Source organism: Podarcis muralis, chromosome 4, assembly GCF_964188315.1.
Source record: "Podarcis muralis chromosome 4, rPodMur119.hap1.1, whole genome shotgun sequence".
NCBI lineage: Eukaryota > Metazoa > Chordata > Lepidosauria > Squamata > Lacertidae > Podarcis > Podarcis muralis.
Genome location: NC_135658.1, coordinates 8,185,823 through 8,207,372, shown reverse-complemented (window position 1 = coordinate 8,207,372; position 21,550 = coordinate 8,185,823). Strand labels below are relative to the sequence as shown.

The 21,550-nt window shown below is 45.5% G+C and overlaps 1 protein-coding gene across 5 annotated transcripts in view; it reads right to left on the bottom strand.

Annotated features, from left to right (window-relative positions):
* Positions 1-21,550, bottom strand: part of FAM168A (family with sequence similarity 168 member A) — a 155,010-nt gene that overhangs the window by 130,052 nt on the left and 3,408 nt on the right. Inside the window, exon 1 of one of the 5 annotated variants that reach the window (XM_077926885.1) lies at positions 20,440-20,459. The exons of the other annotated variants lie outside the window; for them this stretch is intronic. The gene's annotated coding sequence lies outside the window, so the exon portion shown is untranslated. Of the gene's footprint in view, positions 1-20,439; positions 20,460-21,550 lie in introns of those variants that run through there. 5 annotated transcript variants of the gene reach the window in all.

Sequence of the window (21,550 nt, the reverse complement as noted above, 5' to 3'; positions counted from 1 at the left end):
ACCACACAATCACAATAAAATTAAACAGCAGCAGCTAAGCAAGTGGCCATCAAAGGATCTAGTCTAGGACAGCATACTCTCAGCTAGAGATATGGCGTACAAGTTACTGCTGTTAAGCACTCACATGATACCCATTAGGAATTGTATGGAAGTAAGGAGGAATCTTAGGGACGCGGGTGGCGCTGTGGGTAAAACCTCAGCGCCTAGGACTTGCCGATCGTCAGGTCGGCAGTTCGAATCACCGCGGCGGGGTGCGCTCCCGTTGCTCGGTCCCAGCGCCTGCCAACCTAGCAGTTCGAAAGCACCCCCGGGTGCAAGTAGATAAATAGGGACCGCTTACTAGTGGGAAGGTAAACGGCGTTTCCGTGTGCTGCCTGGCTCGCCAGATGCAGCTTGTCACGCTGGCCATGTGACCCGGAAGTGTCTGCGGACAGCGCTGGCCCCCGGCCTATAGAGTGAGGTGAGCGCACAACCCTAGAGTCTGTCAAGACTGGCCCGTACGGGCAGGGGTACCTTTACCTTTTTAAGGAGGAATCTTTGATGTAGGCTATAAGAATGACACGACCTTGATGGCAGAAAGTGAGGAGGAATTAAAGAACCTTTTAATGAGGGTGAAAGAGGAGAGCGCAAAGTATGGTCTGAAGCTCAACATAAAAAAAGCTAAGATCATGGCCACTGGTCCCATCGCCTCCTGGCAAATAGAAGGGGAAGAAATGGAGGCAGTGAGAGATTTTACTTTCTTGGGCTCCATGATCACTGCAGATGGTGACAGCAGCCACGAAATTAAAAGATGCCTGCTTCTTGGGAGAAAAGCAGTGACAAACCTAGACAGCATCTTAAAAAGCAGAGACATCACCTTGTCGACAAAGGTCCGTATAGTTAAAGCTATGGTTTTCCCAGTAGTGATGTATGGAAGTGAGAGCTGGACCCATAAAGAAGGCTGATCGCTGAAGAATGGATGCTTTTGAATTATGGTGCTGGAGGAGACTCTTGAGAGTCTCATGGACTGCAAGAAGATCAAACCTTTCCATTCTGAAGGAAATCAGCCCTGAGTGCTCACTGGAAGGACAGATGCTGAAGCTGAGGCTCCAATACTTTGGCCACCTCATGAGAAGAGAAGACTCCCTGGAAAAGACCCTGATGTTGGGAAAGATGGAGGGCACAAGGAGAAGGGGACAACAGAGGAGGACGAGATGGTTGGACAGTGTTCTCGAAGCTACCAGCATGAGTTTGACCAAAATGTGGGAGGCAGTGGAAGACAGGAGTGCCTGGCGTGCTCCGGTCCAGGGGGTCACGAAGAGTCAGACACGACTAAATGACTAAGCAATATAAGAATCAAGACTCTGGTTCTCCCCATCCCTAGTCCTTCCTTCCCCTCCCCTTTAGTGCCTAGCCACACACTTTCCCATCCCATCCCAGGAGGATTTCGTCCAAGTGAATAAAGTGGCAATTAGCTTCTGTGTTGTACACAATTTGCAATTCTGCTCTGTCTATAAAAGGGCTAGTAAAAATGGTGCAGGCTAATAACTTGTCCAGGCTTATTCACAGAGCTGTTCTGATGCCAAGGCAGATGTTAAACCAGGTTATCAGAGCAGCACTGGCAAGTTCACCAGGCTAAAGTGTCATGTTGCAGACTCTAAGCGGCAGCGTCTAAGATCGGTGCAACAGTGCAGAGGGGGGAAGACAGGGTCATTTTGCTAGAAGTCACAAGCATACAGCAGGGCAGGCACACAGGGTTGGAAAGTAAAGGGGGAAGGGGAAAGACATAAAGCAGAGTTGGAAATAGGAGACACCAGGTTGGGAACTCGAGACAGACAAAATCACTTGGGAACGAAAGAGCAGAGGATCTTCCTGTTGAACAAGCAACAACCAACCATTACGCTTCTAGTATTTAGTACTGAAAATGGTAACACCAAACTGGAACTGAAGCAGATAGAAAAAGTTTGAAAGCTCTTTGTCTTCTGCCCGAAACAGTTTCTCTTAATATGCAGCTTTTGTGCACGCCTAGATCTCAACAGCAAGGAGGACTGCTGCAGAAATACAAATACAGTGGTACCTCAGGTTACATACGCTTCAGGTTACAGACTCCGCTAACCCAGAAATAGTACCTCGGGTTAAGAACTTTGCTTCAGGAGGAGAACAGAAATCGTGCTCCGACGGCGCAGCGGCAGCAGGAGGCCTCACTAGCTAAAGTGGTGCTTCAGGTTAAGAACAGTTTCAGGTTAAGAACGGACCTCTGGAACGAATTAAGTACGTAACCCAAGGTACCACTGTACCTAAATTCAAGGCCTGCTCATCTTGACACTACCTGTCTATGTCCCACTAAGTACTGTATATTGATTTCTTTTCAAAGTTTGACAAAAGCCCCATAAAGCAACAACATGTGTTATCCACGCAGAGGTTTATCACCTGAAAGCTATTCTGCGTCCCGAGAAAATTACTTCTAGGACTGCCTATGGTCTGCTGTCATTGTAGCAATGCTGCGATTTTTGCCTGCAGGATTTTATGTCAACACTAATGCTCATTTATATTCACATGCACTAGTCAGTCCAATGTTGATGTCTTCAACAGAGTTCCTCAGAGGAATAATAAGACTTTGCATGGCACAAATCAATCACTGCAGTGGAGAGATTATCTCTTGTAAATATCTCTCCTTGGTAGTAAAAGAAAAAGAGAATCAGAATCACTGATTTCTTTAACTTAAAAGTATATTTCCCAGCAGTTAAAGCAAACTAGGTTTAAGCTGGAAAATTCCCTATCATCCTCTCTTTTTGAAACTCTAACATGATCAGCGAAACAGATGCTCTGACATGGCATGTTAGCATTTCCATAATATACTTGTTAACATTTTTATATCTGTGGATAATTGTAACACCTCATGCCATTTCCTTTCCTTCTTATGTAATTGCAACATCTGCAAACTCTAATGCTCATCACCCCATCATTAGTGGGGTGATCTATACCCTAGATCTAGGAAGCTTTACAGAATTTAGCCCTTTTTAAGGTGAACTGGAGAACAAGAACACAGAAATACTCAGTGGAACGGTTAACTCCAGCTCCAGCCAAGGCTAAAATATACAGCACTTTAGAAAAGCCTTGAACTTTACAACTTGCCTGGTGCGTGACCATGAGTTCCACAAAGGCATATAAAATGGAATTTCACATAGGCTACTAACATGCTTGCTACGAGCTTGTGGGATATCAAGACTTCTTTACATTGTTCAAAGTTTCACATCCACACGACAATTTGGTACTGTAGGTCAGTATTAGCCTTATATCGCAGGCTGGGAGGGGGGGTTTGAAATGGAGAAAAACAGTAGCTCGGCTAAAGTTTCTGCCTTGTTTCAAACAATGGTTGGTTTAACAAGCCGGCTTCATTACTCATTTTTGGGAGGGGGCACAATGTGTGAGGCCAAGACTACGCTCGGGCTCCTCCAAATAGCACTAAACAGAGCCAGAGAACCTTTTTCAGCTCAAGGGCCGAATTCCACTGTGGGCAGCTTTCCAGAGGCCACTTACCAATGGTAGGTGGGGCAAGAGGATAAAGTGGGTGCAGCAATGGATGTGGCTGCTGTCTTTGTACAGTGGGCTACATTTCAGCCATGCAAAAATGTTTTTTCTACACATATGCACACACCCACACAAAACCTCTCCATCAAGGCAGGTAAGAGGCATTAACACAGCTCAAGAACCCTTTACAGCCCCTGAGGAAGGCAGAGGGCAGGGCTAGTAAGGGGTGTGGCCTAAGGAGTGGGCGTGGCCTTGGACGTAGGCATGGCCTGGGTAGAGCCTCAAGACCTGGAGAATGACATTTGGCCTGTGGCCTTAAGGTTTCCAAACCCCTGCAGTAAACCATGGTTTAGTGTAACATATGTTGCACATATTCTAGAGAGTCTAACATTCTCAAAAATACCAGAGAAAAGTCTAACCTTAGCACGTTGTATCCTAAAATTCTGATAAGTCAGTTCTGCTAACCGTGAGTAGGCAAACTAAGGCCCGGGGGCCGGATCCAGCCCAATCACCTTCTAAATCCAGCCTGCAGACGGTCCGGGAATCAGCGTGTTTTTACATGAGCAGAATGTGTCCTTTTATTTAAAATGCATCTCTGGGTTATTTGTGGGGCCTGCCTGGTGTTTTTACACGAGTAGAATGTGTGCTTTTATTTAAAATGCATCTCTGGGTTATTTGTGGGGCATAGGAATTCATCCATGTATTTTTTTCAAAATATAGTCCGGCCCCCCACAAGGTCTAAGGAACAGTGGACCAGCCCCCTGAAAAAGTTTGCTGACCCCTGCGCTAAGCGGTACAACTGCTGGACAATCACACTTTAAATTCAACTGCACAATGTTAGACGGTGAAAGACCCGAGAAGGCAACTGTTATCAGGAGAAGCACTTCAGCAAACAGAATAACAGATCTTACTCACAGAAGACCACAGCTGTTAGGTGCTAAAATACTAGGCTTGAGCAATACACACCAGTTATTGTATACCCTGAAAAGGATTTGGATTCTTAGATACAGAGCTGCCTTATACCTTCGGTCCTTCTAAGCCAATATTGTTTCCCTTAACTGACAGGAGTCCTCCACTGTCTCACTCTTCCCAGTCCTGGTACCCAAGAGATGCTGAGTGCTGAATCAGGGACCTTCTCCGTGCAGAGCAGATGTTCTACACTAAGCTATGGCTCCTCCCCTAATTAAGGGCATTACTTGTTGCATCAAGCTCCTGTGGCACCCAATTAAGTAATGACACCAAAGAGGCACTCCTAATTAATAAGGAAGTCCTCCACAAGCCTATACACATGTGAATATCTCAACTAGAGCCCAAGACAGCTGACTAGATAATTTATTCCTCTTTAAAAACACTCAAGGTGGCACACAATTAACTCCAGAGGAGGAGTACTACTCTGTGAAGGCAATTCTTTTGAGAGGCTTATATTTCTCTCAGCAATGTTCAGCCATTAAATAGGCTACACGAGGAATTCAAGGCAAATTAATGGCAATGACCAATAAAGAAATAAGCCACATCATTGAAATATAGACAATATAATCTCCAGAGGGATAGCTGTCCTAGTCTGTTGAAGCCAGAATAGAGTCTCGTGGCATGTTCAAGTCAGACAAATTTTATTATGGCGCAGACTTTCATGGATTAGATGCCTGAGCATTGTGGTCCATGGATACATGTAGTAGATTAGGAAGGAACAGGTAAGCTACTTGCCTAGAAAGAATTATTGCTTGGCCCTGGAAATTCTAAGGAATGGAGAGCCCCCAAAGATAATCTAATTTTATGTATTTATATAAATCTCCAGCATCCCCTTCTTCCTTAGGCTCCAGCGGGTAAAACAATGATACAGGCACACTTAAATAATCTTAATGATCATACAACCAACCACTACAAGCAGGGCTGTCTTAAGCATATGCGGCGCTGGGCTGCAAAGATCTGCCCAGCGCCCGCCCCCAGGTTGCCCAGTCCCAGGCACACAGGAGGGCAGAGCCGGTTAGCCACCTCAGCATCTCGCTGGCTCGCCCAAACTCACGGCACAGAGCCCATCACAGCGCTCCAACCGACGAGCAAGCTCTGCCCCAGACTCAACTCTCAGGCCCCGGACTCTCAGCCTGGCACCCCTGAAAGCCCGGCGCCCTGCACCCCTAGCGCCTATGGGTAAGACGGCCCTGACTACAAGCAAGTTTGCAAGGGGGACCCGCAATAATATGTTGACTGGTAGTTTGCTCCAGACGGTTATGGCCAGACTGCTAAACACTTTTCCAGGATACTGGAAACTGGCTAACATGTGGCCCTCCAAATGGACTTGGATCCGCTCCAGCTAGCATGGGGAGTGACCAAAGATGACGCAGTCCAACATCTGGAGGGCTGCGGGTTAGATTTGTTTATCTATATTTTTTTTGTTCCATTCTAACTCCTCCATTCTATCCCGGTTCCTGCCTCTCCCCACTGGCGGTTTCTTCCCTCCCAGACACACAAAACCCCACACCATGTGAGTTATTGTGGGGCTGTTTTACGAGGCAGTTCATCCTCCTTGGGGTCCCCCCACCCCGCCTGCAGATTTCTTTGTATTCTGCAAACCCTGGCACCACTTCCGATACCATTTTCTTATTTGTGTGCGATGCCATTTTTGCTACAATAAGAGAAAGCACAGGAAAAATTGAATTGTTACTGGCATATACGGAGGAGTAAGATACATACACATCCTTCGAAGCAAACCTAAATCATCCTGTTCTTCCACTGTGTAAACACCTCAGGCAAGGCAATGCTTCTGAAAGACCCAAACGTGAAAAAGTTCAACTCAATCAAAATGAATAGGGACAAGTGGCAGGCAAACATTAGGCGCCTAACCTGGGAGGCAAATCCCTAGCATTGCTTTATACAAACATTTCCTAACTGCTTGCTCACCCTATCCTGAAAAAACAAAAACAGGCAACACTCGTGTTTCATTAAAATACAGTGGTACCTCTGGACGCGAACGGGATCTGTTCCGGAGCCCCGTTTACATCCTGAAGTGAACGCAACCCGCGTCTGCGCGTGTCGCCGCTTCTGCGCATGTGCGTGACGTCATTTTGAGCATCTGCGCATACGGCGAAACCCGGAAGTAACGTGTTCCGTTACTTCCGGGTTGCTGCAGAACGCAACCCGAAAACACTCAACCTGAAGCTACTTCAATCCGAGGTATGACTGTACACTAAACAGCTTGCGCACACACATTTATACATGCATATTTACACACGGCCTACCAAATAAGGCCAGAGTCTTAGTTTCTTTTCCTACATAACACAGAGATCAGACAGCATCCAACCTCTTCCTCAGAGACGGCAAAGAATATGATCCTTTCAAAGCATGCAGTACTTTGAGAAATGGAAGAGACTTGCAGGAGAAAGTATCTCGGGGACATAATTCTTGAAACACTCAGGACTTAAGCTGCCTCCACAGCTGTCAGATGCTTGCGGGCTAGATAATGGACTACATAAGGCACACCCTGAACAACTGCAGCCCAACACATCGTGCAGAGCACAGGAGATAAACATTTATTTAATCCACCCTATAAACATGAAAGGAAGTAACTTCTCTGTAAATCCTCTCCAGAAAACCTTTTCTGAACAACTCCCCATTATCACCTTCCAGGGGAAATTCACAATGGTGAGGTGTCAAGAACAGGACCGGCATTCAGTCATGGAGGGCACTTGCTGAGGACCCCTCACTGGCCCAACCTGCCACCCATTCACTCACCACTGGGCCAGACTCCCATCCGCAGCAGCTGCTCACCTCTGTCCTCCCTGCTTTATCTGAGCAGCAGCACTGGCAGTTTCTTCACCACCACCTCCCTTGCCCTGATCTTGGCATCCCCAAACTCAGCCCTCCAGCTGTTTTGGGACTACACTTCCCATCATCCCTAGCTAACAGGACCAGTGGTCAGGGATGATGGGAAGTGTAGTCCCAAAACAGCTGGAGGGCCAATTTGGGGGTGCCTGGCCAAGATGATCCTTCCCAGAGGCTGGCATTATGGGTAAAGTGGCCAGGCATCACCTGTGCTGCTGCAGTGGTTTGCCACAACAGCTGGAAAGGCTCTTAAAATATAGACATTTTTAGAGCTTTTTCAGATACATATAGGTTTTTTAAGTCTTTCTTGAGAGCCAGTGTGGTGTAGTGGTTAAGAGCGGTAGTCTCGTAATCTGGGGAACCGGGTTCGTGTCTCCGCTCCTCCACATGCAGCTGCTGTGCGACCTTGGGCCAGTCACACTTCTGTGAAGTCTCTCATCCCCACTCACCTCACAGAGTGTTTGTTGTGGGGGAGGAAGGGAAAGGAGAATGTTAGCCGCTTTGAGACTCCTTAAAGGGAGTGAAAGGCGGGATATCAAAGCCAAACTACTCCTCCTCCTCCTCTTCTTCTTCTTCTTCTTCTTCTTCTTCTTCTTCTTCTAGCAAACTGTGATAGTGGCACAGGTATTCTCCTGGCCACCTCTTGGCCCTTTCACAGAGCCCCCGACAGTGGATTAAAGGGTAGGTCTATCCTAACGGATCTATCAACCGTAATTTGGCACCAGCAGGACACCTCAATTATGCAAAGTTGCTGCAGCAAAATAGGTCACGACATATGTAAGGTGGCCTTTGCTACTGGCAAATATTTCTTCGTGACTTCCCAAGAGCAACAGTAACACACATTTCTAAATTGCAACTCAGCCTTTTAATCACAGGTCTATCGTGAATTCTTACTCAGGGAGACTAGCCAGTTACCTAGTAACCACCTGGCAGCCCATAGCAAAGGAGAATGGACTGTGTGTTGGGCTAATTACCAAACCATATGGGAAACACTAGACTAGATCTGCAGAGGATAAAAAGAGTAGATTAGCTAGCATATTATAGAAATTAACCACAACAGGAGACTTTTGAGCCAAAATACGCGAGCTATTTCCATGAGAATAAAATCAGAGGCATTTATGAGTCCTGTGGATCATACTATCATTAAAAACAAACAACCCATTTAAGCAACTATTTGTAAGATAAAAGAGCATTATTGTATTTATTGTTCCATCCACTGAGGCAGAGGGCTTGAGACTGAATGATCGTTTACCAGAAGGAGCAATTTCTAGGAAATTGCAGTTCAAACCTCCATCTTATTACTCCCTTTGTGATGTGCAGATATATAGTCCATGGGAAAGAAGAAGAAAAATTGCACAGCAACATACATAAACTAGCCTCTTATGACACAGCATCTGCAACGGTTAGGGCTTATTTTACTGTATCAATGCCTGTGTTTTCGTAAGATAGAATTTCGAAGTCTGGGAAAAAGAGCCGACTTGTAACCCAGCTGCAACACTGTCTGAGAAGGGAGATCTTGGCTTCCATTGTTTATGCTCAAATAACCTCTAGGTTATACTGCTGAGATGTCTTATATGTAGAGCTGCATTTGAAGAGAGTTCAGAAATTATAGCGCAGAACATGGTGGCTAGAATGTTAACTGGGACAGGAAGGCATGAACATTTAGCACTGGTTCTGGCCCAACTGCACTGGCTGACAATCTGTTCTCTGGGCCCTATTCAGAGTGCTGGTTTGACCTACAGCTTGGAACCTGCCCAGACCCCAAGATCATCATTCGAGGCCCCTCTCTGCGCATCACCTCCAAAGGGAGGCCTGGGAGACAGCAGCAAGATTATGGTCCTTTTCTGTAATAGCTCTGCATCTTATTGGAAGCCAGCCAAAGTGGTTGGGGCAACCCCATCAGATGGCTGGCATACAAATAATAAATTATCATCATCATCATCATCATCATCATCATCATGTATGCTCTCTCCAGGAAGGCCTGCCTGGCACCACTGTCATCATTCCAGTGCCAGGCAAAGCTTTTTTAAGACTATTTCCCAAGGTTTTGCAAGGCACCAACAACTGAATGTTTTTATTTTACACTTTATTCTATGACTCAAAGTCACTCCTCCTAGATAAACACAGAGTGAACATTTAAGTGGTGATGCACAATCACTCTGGGAAGAGGAGAATGGGAGCTCAAACTCTTGGGTTTGGTACAGCAGTTTCAGCTGTCCTGTCCCCATCTGTCTATCAGGTAGCTCAAAGTCGGCTCCCGGCAGAGCTGTGTTTTGCGAATGGCAGCTTGCTGCATTTGGGGCTGATCAGAGACACTGAAGCGCCAAGGCATTTTCAATGGAAATACTTCTGTTTCATTATCAGTTCCACATTATAAAATGTTAAGACTACATTAGGTAGTCTTCTGGGTTATGATACAAGACATCAGCATAATTTGCCTTCGAGGATATCTGGGAGGGCTTTATCAACTTTGATAAGAAGGGCTGGAGGAATCACTTATCCCCATTTGAAAACAATTATCATTTTGTTTCCTTGGGCTTAATTCTGCTATGATTTGTTAATGCACTCAGATGTGACACGAACGATGTGATACAGATTGCAAAATTAATAGCAATTCTGCAGTACAAAACCAAGTGCAAGAAATCTATAGAGCCTACATAATAAAGTTTAGTAATAAAATAATTACAAAGTAAGATTATATCACTTTCAACTCAGTAAATACAAAAGGACACCTTGATTCTGATCTCATCAGTCCTTCCATCACAGTTGTTTTGTGGACAAATCAGAGGAATCAGGCTGAGGGAATTTGGCAGACAGGAAGACAACCAAGATCTCTTGGGATATGGTTACCAACTCCCCATTTAGGCTCTTGGGAAGCTGTGCTTGCTCCCTTAAGAGCAAGTACAATTTCGCTGCTCTCTGTAGGGCTAGGACAAGAGTCTGTGTGTTGCTTTCCACAGCTGGTACATTCATCAGTAACACAAGAGAGATAAAGGTAAAGGTAAAGGTACCCCTGCCCGTACGGGCCAGTCTTGACAGACTCTAGGGTTGTGCGCCCATCTCACTCAAGAGGCCGGGGGCCAGCGCTGTCCGGAGACACTTCCGGGTCACGTGGCCAGCGTGACAAAGCTGCATCTGGCGAGCCAGAGCCGCACACGGAAACGCCGTTTACCTTCCCGCCAGTAAGCGGTCCCTATTTATCTACTTGCACCCGGGGGTGCTTTCGAACTGCTAGGTTGGCAGGCGCTGGGACCGAGCAACGGGAGCGCACCCCGCCGCGGGGATTCGAACTGCCGACCTTTCGATCGGCAAGCCCTAGGCGCTGAGGCTTTTACCCACAGCGCCACCCGCGTCCCTACAGCGCCACCCACGTAGGGAGAGAGATGCATATACGTAAAAAGGGATCCACAATTCCACATGCCACGGTGTGCATTTGACCCCTGTTGGGTACAGATAGCCTAGCCACAGCTATCCATGTCCTGGTAATTTCAGGGGTGGACCACTGCAATGTGCTTTATGCAGGGCAATGTACTTTTATGAGGCACAACATCAATATGCTGGTGACACCTAGATCTACCTGTTCCATCCGAATCAGGAGTGGCAGTTGAGCTGCTGAGCCATTGCCTAGAGGCAATAATGGGCTGGATATGAGCCAATAAACTGAAGCTGAATCCAGACAAGATAGCCATGCTATGTATTTGGGGTTCTTGAGCACAGGAAGTAGAAATACTACCAGGTGTGGACGAGGTTGCACAGGGGCATTATTTGGGGTGGCCCTCGATGCAGTACTGTCACCTGAAGCCCAGGTGGTTTCAGGTTGCCAGGAGTACCCATTTCGAACTGTTGTACCCAGCCTTCTCTAGGGTGAAGGGGAGGTGAGGCACATACGTAATAAATAAATATGTTACTCTAATCCAGTGTTTCTCAACCTTGGGTCCCCAGATGTTGTTGGACTACAACTCCCATCATCCCTGAGCTCTGGCCTTGCTAGCTAGGGGTGATGGGAGTTGTAGTTCAACAACATCTGGGGAGCCAAGGCTGAGAAAGGCTGCTCTAATCCAATATAAACTCTAGGATTTTGAAAACTCAGATATCCATATTGTTATATTACTTATGGTATATAGGTGCTAATTTCTGTACCTTGTAACTCATTATAACCTAAAACAAATGGGTAGACAAACATATCACTCTTTCTGTTGGTAAAGTGGATGTTCTGCATGCACCAGGAAAATCTACCCTGAGGTGCTTCTATTAACATGGCAGGATCAGGCAATTAGTTTTTAACTTTGTTTAAATTTAAGAACGTCTTCTTAACTGGATTATGGACAAATTAACTGGCTTGAGGCTTTACATGACTACACAGACCAAGACCCCAGAGAGATAAAAATAGAAAGCTTATTAAGACATACAGATAAGCAGGCAAAGTCCTACGGGGTACAGAGTCAATCAGCCTGGGGGGAAATGTTGATCTGGTCAAGTGTTCACAGTTTTACGAATCCCTAGGAAAAACACTACTCAAATTACGTACCACTAACCTTGCTAGTAAGGGATTTCCACGTGGTCAAAATAATTATATTTAACAGGGCAAAAGCAATATATAAATATGGCCTGAGGCTTGCAGACCTCTTAGGCCTCCCCTGTGCAGGAGAATATGATAATTTAGCAAGTGCTTGCTCAAGTACTAACTTTAAGAGAAGAAAGGACCATGATGGGAATTAGCATGACCTTCTTAATAGTGGCCCCTGAGTTGAGCTGCAAAATTTTACCTCAGTATTTTCACTGAGGAACCTGTACAAAGCTCACTGACACTGCTTAACGTGTGGAGATTGCAGAGAGGTTTCAAACTTTACTGCTGCTTTTGGAGCTGGGTGCTATAATTAACTTGGTGTGTTATATTTATGGTTTCCTATGTAATTAAGGAGTTATTAATAATTATATTGGGATCCTTTTTTCCTGTCATGAATTGCCTTGCGCTTACCAAGAGGCAGGATACAAGTGTTACAAAACAAATAAAGAGTCTGCCATCTGAAGCTCTGCTATTTTTCACTTCCATTTCAATTAACAGAAAAAGGCAGAGGGAAGATGTGATTGCGCCACTGTGGCTGCCACTTCATTTTTGTTATTTGCAACATTATTTTTTATGCTAATTTTAGTGTTATGTATTTTAGGTACCTTTCATAGTTATTTTCACTAGCTGCTTTGAAAGGCCCTTTTCTACACGCATTTAACTTACATTTTTTTTAAAAAATCTAACCTAAAATCCTTCCTTGAACGTAACTGCAATTTATTGTTCTCTGTATTTTCAAAATAGTCTCAAACCTGCACCTAATGGCTTTCACTTAGCAGATCTATAAAAACCAAAATATGGATTTCTTGTGTGGGAGTGTCCCGTCCCCCCACAGTATCCCTTTGTAAGAAAGCCTAATCATTCAGAGAAATCTAACAAAAACAGTGTCCCATTTATCTTAAAGTCCTATTCCTCAACAGTCCAGATTCAGGTAGGTAACCGTGTTGGTCTGAAGCAGTTGAAATAAATAATAAAATAAAATAAATTGTCCAGTAGCACCTTAGAGACCAACTAAGTTTGTTCTGGGTATAAGCTTTCGTGTGCATGCACACTTCTTCAGATCAGTAGCACCTGAAGATATCTGAAGATATCTAAACATATCTGCAGAAGTGTGCATGAACACGAAAGCTTATACCCAGAACAAACTTAGATGGTCTCTAAGGTGCTACTGGACACTTTTCTCAACAGTCTAGTTAGCAGTCCTTGACAGAGTCCAATCAACTTGCTTTGAAGGGCAAAAGGTAAAGGTAAAGGGACCCCTGAGCATTAGGTCCAGTCGCCGACGACTCTGGGGTTGCAGCGCTCATCTCGCTTTATTGGCCGAGGGAGCAGGCGTACAGCTTCCGGGTCAGGTGGCCAGCATGACTAAGCCGCTTCTGGCGAAACCAGAGCAGCGCACAGAAATGCCATTTACCTTCCCACTGGAGCAGTACCTATTTTTCTATTTGCACTTTGACGCACTTTCAAACTGCTAGGTTGGCAGGAGCTGGGACCGAGCAACGGGAGCTCACCCGTCGTGGGAATTTGAACCGCCAGAGCGGTACCCGTTTATCTACTTGCACTTTGACATGCTTTCGAACTGCTAGGTGGGCAGGAGCAGGGACCGAGCAATGGGAGCTAACCCTGTCGCGGGGATGCGAACTGCCGACCTTCTGATCGGCTGGTACCTCCTAAATGAAACAGCCTGTTATTTCTGACTCTCTAGGGAACACTTGTAGTGCATCTTTGTTATCGCAGGGATTCAAAGAGTGGAGAGACAGTACATTGGAAGTGATCATCACCTCAAGAGTTTATCGGCCCTTCAGTGAAAGGAAGCTGTGGAAGTTATGCTATCATTTGGAATAGGGGTAGGCAACCTAAGGCCCATGGGCTGGATGTGGCCCAATCGTCTTTTCAATCTGGCCCGTGGATGGTCCAGGAATCAGTGTTTTTACATGAGTAGAATGTGTTCTTTTATTTAAAATGCATCTCTGGGTTATTTGTGGAGCGTAGGAATTCGTTCATATATTTTTTTTCAAAATATAGTCCGGCCCCCCACAAGGTCTGAGGGACAGTGGACCGGCCCCCTGCTGAAAAAGGTTGCTGACCCCTGATCTGGAACAACAAGCTGCTTCCCTGGAAGCAGTCACCTGGCCCCAGGCTCCCTAAGTCCCACAAGCCTCCTTTCAGACTCTATGCCTTGAGAGAGATGTTCCTGCCCCTTGGGGGGGTGTGGAGAAGTGGGATGAACCCCGAAGATCACAACCAAATTTCAAATGTGTTCGGGAAGTCAGACTTTGCATTCTTTCTGAAATTGTCAAGCTTTATGGGGGGGATGTTAATTAGCATTCTGCTATCTGAATTAAAGGTAAAGGTACCCCTGCCCGTATGGGCCAGTCTTGACAGACTCTAGGGTTGTGCGCTCATCTCACTCTATAGGCCGGGAGCCAGCGCTGTCCGCAGACACTTCCAGGTCACGTGGCCAGCGTGACAAGCTGCATCTGGCGAGCCAGCGCAGCACACAGAACGCCGTTTACCTTCCCGCTGGTAAGCGGTCCCTATTTATCTACTTGCACCCGGGGGTGCTTTCGAACTGCTAGGTTGGCAGGCGCTGGGACCGAGCAGCGGGAGTGCACCCCGTTGCGGGGATTCGAACCCCTTCGTGTATATAATTCAAACTATCTGAATTGCTTGGGTTTAATTACCAAGGGCTGATCAATGATGTCTCATACTCAAGGCATGTTTTCGTAGTCCCAATAATTTATTTATTTTTTGGGGGGGCGAGTAAACCTAAGCTCATCACAACACTAGACAGGAATCACCACGCTTCAAGGGCAAATGAATACTGTATTCCTATTGTTAATATCAACAACCTCAGATATGCAGATGACACAACTTTGATGGCAGAAAGTGAGGAGGAATTAAAGAATCTCTTAATGAGGGTGAAAGAGGAGAGTGCAAAATACGGTCTGAAGCTCAACATAAAAAAAACCCCTAAGATCATGGCCACTGGTCCAATCACCTCCTGGCAAATAGAAGGGGAAGAAATGGAGAGTGAGATTTTACTTCCTTGGGCTCCATGATCACTGCAGATGGTGACAGCAGCCACGAAATTAAAAGACGCCTGCTTCTTGGGGGGAAAGCAATGACCAACCTAGAAAGAATGTTAAAAAGCAGAGACATCACCTTGCTGACAAAGGTCCGTATAGTTAAAGCTCTGGTTTTCCCAGTAGTGATGTATGGAAGTGAGAGCTGGACCATAAAGAAGGCTGATCGCCAAAGAATGGATGCATTTGAATTCTGGTGCTGGAGGAGACTCTTGAGAGTCCCATGGACTGCAAGAAGATCAAACCTCTCCATTCTTCAGGAAATCAGCCCTGAGTGCTCACTGGAAGGACAGATCCTGAAGCAGAGACTCCAATATTTTGGCCACCTCATGAGAAGAGAAGACTCCTTGAAAAAGACCCTGATGCTGGGAAAGATGGAGGGCACAAGGAGAAGGGGACGACAGAGGACGAGATGGTTGGACAGTGTTCTCGAAGCGACCAACATGAGTCTGACCAAACTGCAGGAGGCAGTGGAAGACAGGAGTGCCTGGCATGCTATGGTCCATGGAGTGACGAAGAGATGGACATGTCTAAACGACTAAATGACAACATTGTTAATACTTCTGTTCAGGTATGTTCCCAGTAAGCGTGAATGCCAACACGAATGTTACAGCACTAACCTGCACCATTCGAGTCTATGCTTCTCCCATTCGAGCAAATACTGATTTAGGGTGAAGACCAAGTTCCCTGCTAATTTCCCCAAGTTGTCATTTAACGTAAGGAAATAAATGTGTGTTAATAAAATTAAAGGTAAAGGGGCCCCTGACCATTAGGTCCAGTCGTGACCGACTCTGGGGTTGCGGCGCTCACCTCGCTTTACTGGCCGAGGGAGCCAGCGTACAGCTTCCGGGTCATGTGGCCAGCATGACTAAGCCGCTTCTGGCGAACCAGAGCAGTGCACGGAAACGCCGTTTACCTTCCCGCCAGAGCGGTACCTATTTATCTACTTGCACTTTGACGTCCTTTCGAACTGCTAGGTTGGCAGGAGCAGGGACTGAGCAACGGGAGCTCGTCCCGTCGCGGGGATTCGAACCGCCGACCTTCTGATCAGCAAGCCCTAGGCTCTGTGGTTTAACCCACAGTGCCACCCGCGTCCCTTGTTAATAAAATTAAGTACTAGCAAAATGTTTGTCATTATAGTGGGGTGAGTGTGCGTGTGCACATATAGGGATGTTTTGTATAGCTGCTAGGACAAGATCTCGGTTGAGCAAGATCTCCGAATGGAAAACCTGAAAAAGCATAGAAAAGGGCTGGAAAAGAGCTCAGATCAAGAGCTCCAGCAGATATAATCAAGCCTGAAAGGCATTAAGTGAAGACAAATGAAGATTGTAAACTGGACGGAAGGGCAGACAGAGCGCTTGGGAGGGAAAGCACATAAACAGTGTTTCCCTTTTAACAAGCTCATCATCTCCAGCCACCCAGCATTTTATGAAAGAAGATCAAAAATCCAGCCAGGATTGTAGCATTTTTAAAAATGAGTCAGAAACAATTGTTAGGCTGAAGGAAACACTCAGCCTGCCTAAGCAGGGTGCCTCTGCAATTGTGGCCATTTCAGGGCTTACCTGCATTTCCAAGACTGATTAGAGTGGATGAAATTTTGCCAAGCTTGAGCCGAAATACTGCAGGGAGTCAGAACAGGGACAATTTTCTAAAACATCCTGGGTTGTTGCCTAAGAGATGTTTTGTGTTCTCGGATAACAGCAATTATTCCTCATTGGGATCTCTCAATTGTCGGGAAAGTATAGAGGGCCATCAATGCTGTTCTCTCTTTTGGGGGAGGGGGGGTCATACCAACCATTATATATTTCACACACAAAAAAGTTCATTACAGGCAGTTTCTCTTTTTAGATGTACTTCAGTCAAAGCTCAATCCGACAAGTGACACAGCAGCATTTGAATAAAGAAACTGACAGGTGCATTATTCAGCCTCACTAGAGAAAAATAATCAAATAGACATTTCACATCATAACTGTGCTGTTGCTCAGATTTAACATTTAAGCTATTCCCAAGCGCTATTTCTTAGCAAATTAGTAACAAATTATTCATCGAACAAAATTTCCCCCTTCGAATCTGCTTACTCCATTATTATTATTGGGGGGGGGGGGGAGAATACAAGGTCCAGGGTTCAAATCCCTACTCATCCATGAAGCTCACTGGGTTATGTTGGGCCAGTCACTGTCTTGGCTATCCTACCTCAGAGGGTTGTTGTGATGATATAATGGGAAGGTAAAGAAGCATGTTCACCACCTTGAGCTCCCTGGAGAAAAAAGTGGAATATCAATGTAAAAATAAAATAAACTGCCATCTGGATTCTCCCCTCAATGTCCATGGTATGGGTTTGCTTTAATTTCCTTCTCCCTTTCTCATCGCTTTGTAGTGTGCCCATTCTTTTCAATGGAAACTGGTGAAAAAGCAGTATGTAAATGTGACAAACATATACATTAATACAGTAACACTACCTCTATTATTTTGATGATTGCAGCTCAAGCCTATGAACACAGCCTGGGTGGAATCCAATGTATGGAAGTGAGAGCTGGACCATAAAGAAGGCTGATCGCCGAAGAATGGATGCTTTTGAATTCTGGTGCTGGAGGAGACTCTTGAGAGTCCCATGGACTGCAAGAAGATCAAACCTCTCCATTCTGAAGGAAATCAGCCCTGAGTGCTCACTGGAAGGACAGATCCTGAAGCTGAGGCTCCAATACTTTGGCCACCTCATGAGAAGAGAAGACTCCCTGGAAAAGACCCTGATGTTGGGAAAGATTGAGGATGCAAGGAGAAGGGGACGACAGAGGACGAGATGGTTGGACAGTGTTCTCTAAGCGACCAACATGAGTTTGACCAAACTGCGGGAGGCAGTGGAAGACAGGAGTGCCTGGCGTGCTCTGGTCCAGGGGGTCACGAAGAGTCGGACACGACTAAACAACAACAACTAAGCCTGAAGTTTTGACAGTGCAAGGATTTCTGCTTTCACAAAGGAGTGTTTCCCCCGCCCCCCAGCATGCACCCAAAATCTGTTCTGGAGCAGATCTGGGGAAGGCATTGGGGAAGAAGGGGCAAATCCCGGTGCACAATGACGGGACACAGCAGAGTACCCTCTGCTACAGGGGCAACCTACAAGAATCAGTTAGCTATCCTGACAGTTAATCTGCTTGAGGCTAGAGTATGAACAGCCTTGCAGGATCAGGGCCAAGAGGCATACTACAAAATCAGATGAATCATAATGTCCAAGGTCTTTACCAGGGGTCAGCAAACTTTTTCAGCAGGAGGCTGGTCCACTGTCCCTTGTGGGGGGCCGGACTATATTTTGAAGAGAGAAAAAATGAACGAACTCCTATGCCCCACAAATAACCCAGAGATGCATTTTAAATAAAAGGACACAATCTACTCATGTAAAAACACGCTGATTCCCGGACCGTCTGCAGGCCGGATTTAGAAGGCGACTGGGCCGGATCCGACCCCTGGGCCTTAGTTTGCCTACCCATGGTCTATACAGAGGGTCACGGTCCTCAAATGTGGTCCTTCTATTCACTATCACGTATGGAACAGCTTGGGATTGTTTCTTTGCATTCAGAAAATATGAAAGGCTGACTGCAACACCAAAGACCAGAAAGAGCTGGAGCCTCGCGGATGCAAGTAGAGAAAGCGGGGCAGTAAAGGAGGCTGGAGGTCCCAGCTACTGCTAGCTGGCAGAATTCATACTATCAACAGCTAATACCAGCCAGGAAGGAGTGAATTGTTTCCAGGTGCAAAATGAAGCACAAAAAACCCCAGTCAACTATTTAGCAGTCTGCTATAGGGTAACTGCTTAGCACTACTGAACCAGATAACCTGGGTTCAAGATGTAATACCCAACCATACCCCCTTCCCAATAGTATTGTGATCGTAAGTCATGTTATCACCAGGAATAAATTCCATTGATCCAAACAGGAGTTAAAAGTAATTATGTAGATTAGCAGTGGATTGCCAATCAACAATTAATATTATTTATTGAGGGATTAACACGGAGTTATTAAGCTTATCTGCATTCAGGAAAATTGTTTACAAATATTAAATGTTATTTCTCTATGAATTCATAAGTAACTGAAATACATGTTCCAACACCTGTAAGTAGTTAATATGTATAATTTAATAAACCAGGCAGATACTGGAAGAAACGTGGCAATTGGGGGGGGGGGGGGAATGGCCAAGATGTGATTTGATGGCAGAATGATTTTGGGTCTGCAGCCTGTATTCTGCCTCATTATACTCCCCTCTGGCTCTAACCAGACTATAATCAGCCGCCACTTCACAGTTAACATTTCATCACCAAATAACACTGTTGATTCAATCAAGCCCAGCAAAATGTTTCCCTTAAGATGCTTTCATCATCTGCATTTCTTGAAGAAATGCCCTTCCTTTCACCGTAGCAACTTCTCAGTGAGAACAAATACTCTGCTGCATCTGAAATCATATTTTGATTAAAACATAAATGGAACCAATTGCTTTCCCCCTCGTTGGCTAACACAACATGCCTTTGTCTGAAGGAAGGCAGGGAGACAGATGAGAGGAAAACTCAACCTGCTCATTTTTCCACATTTGACAGTTTTCAGCACAAACTGAATTCCTTCTGGATGAAATTCAATCAACAGGAAATACAAGCTATAACCTGAATGCTTATCACCAAACAGGGCAGGGGAGGGAGGAACTGCTGGAGCAAAAAAGCCTTTCAGCAATGAATAGGGGTTTTTTTTTTGCCGTATTTCATGACTGTTTACAAAGAAGGATGAACACAGGACTACTTTCACCTCAACACTATTAATCAGCAATATAATGATAAACTTAATTGCCCTTATTATTGCTGTCCCAATAAATGAACTCTTGCAGCAATCTCTTTAAATATAAAAAGCCTTTTATCCCCATTCCAGCCTGTATTCATGATAGAAAATTAATGCAGCTGAACATTTCTCAGTCTTGCAATATATCTGCTTTCAGCCCACGGATGTTACATGATGACATTTTCAATCACATCAAATCCAAAGCTTGGGTTCCAGCACATCATTAAAGACAAGGCAGAAACTAGACTCATTCCCCACTACATAGGGTTACACAACACCCATCCATTTGCTTTTCCCAGTACGTACAAGAGCAGCCCTAGTTACATTTTAGGCAAATATACTGATGCCGATTTTTATTTTATGTGGTCACTACCATCCACACAATGTCCAAAGTGATTTACATGCAAAAAAAGGAACGTTGCAGAACACACACATCCCCCGGTTTCTCTAAAAGAATCCTTCTGCACAGCCCCAGAGTAACTTCCAAGAGTTGCCCTTTGCAAAGCTCAGAGGAGGCAGTAAAGGTTCAGAGTATTTGCCGTTCAGGAACTGCAGTGATGCTAAGCAAGTATATGTGTGCTCTTAATTCTCCTTCCAGCTCCCAAGAGGAGGGGAGGCAAATTAGAATCCCAGTTCTTACCTTCCCCACGCTCTCGCAAAATGCAGCGTTCGTCTGTCTAAAATGTGCATGTAACTCCCACAGCACCTCATCACAGATCAGTCTGGCATAGTACACATAGGAGTCATTCTCTAAGTGGGCACATTCCAATACTCTGCATTGAACATTCATGACGCTTCAGAGGTGCTATGCTTATGAAACACTGCTGCAGAAGCTCAGCTGAGGAAGCATATATTTAGGCTGCAATCCTATGCACGCTTAGCTGACAGTAAGTCCCACCAAACTCAAGGGGCACTTTTGAGCGGGCATGGGCAAAATTACACTGCGCTGATCACTATTCAGCTGGATGTATGCCATCTTTACATGCTCCCTGTTTTCACAGCCATTCCTGTAATTTGGTCCTCTCCCTTCTGCCACTGCCACCCTCGCTCCAAAAGGCATTCTTCCCAGTGTTAGAAACTGAATGGCACCTTAAACCTAGGATATGGGCACTGCAATGGAGTGTCTATGCATGCTTTTTTATAAGAATACAAAGCTGAAAATGAATGAACTGAAGCTAATATCTTATGTTCATTTTTCACATGGTCTAGTCCTTCCCCTGCCCATCCCCCTAATATTCTCATGAGAGTCCCTTCTCCAGTCTTCAGAGAGTGGCTGGATGTGGGGAGGCAGAAAAAGGTCCTCCTTTTCTTCCAGAAATGGCAGTTTCAATCTGAAATCTTAGGCTCAGTACTGCGCCCAGAGCTCAGAAACTGCTCCCATTAATGAAATTCCCTGTCGCAAAACGCACCTAGAACAATGGGAGTTTCGAACGCCAATTTCTCCCAATCTCTTCCCCAAATATTAACCTTTGATATCCATGCTGAGTACAGTATGAACAAGTTTAGATAACCCATCCCAGACCCCTCCCATGTTATCTCGCTACCCTCACCTGCCTGTTACCTATCTCACTATCAGCAATGCCCCAATTTAGCCTCACCATACTCCCTTTGCCTAAACAATCATATTAAACAACTGCTTCATTAAGACAGAAAACATGATGTGCCCATCCAGTTCTCTCCCAGGGGCCAATGTTTTTATGCCACACCCCTCGTGCCTACACTAGTGCCATGATCAAGTTCACTCATGGCAC